Below are 386 nucleotides of genomic sequence, written 5' to 3'. Positions count from 1 at the left end.
ACGGTGGAGCAGATGTGGCCGGGTGACAGGAAATCTGGGCGCTGGTGCTTTCCCTCCGCAGTGATTTATGGGGCAGCACGGCCACGGGCGGGATGCCGCTGCCCTGGAAATGGGCTGGGGTGGCTCCAAGCTGCTTCCTCTGCTCGGCGCAAACAATGCTGCCTGGAAAACCGTCCCGGCTGTGTCGGCCCCCACTGTGTCCCCCGGGAGCTCTTGTTTGCAGCCAGAGGATGCTTGAGCAACCTCTTTCCACCCGTGGGCAAGGGGCAGCCCCCTGTGGTTCCCGGGCTGTCCCCGTGCCCCGGGAGCAGGATGGTGCACTGGGTCACCTCCTCCCTCCTGTCCCGTCCCCTGCCAGAGGCTGCGGGTGCCGGTGGCGGCCCTTT

Source organism: Charadrius vociferus, unplaced genomic scaffold (assembly GCF_000708025.1).
Source record: "Charadrius vociferus isolate BGI_N301 unplaced genomic scaffold, ASM70802v2 scaffold39, whole genome shotgun sequence".
Classification (NCBI taxonomy): Eukaryota; Metazoa; Chordata; class Aves; order Charadriiformes; family Charadriidae; genus Charadrius; species Charadrius vociferus.
The sequence above is the reverse complement of the archived record's forward strand: the minus strand, read 5'-3'. Positions refer to the sequence as shown.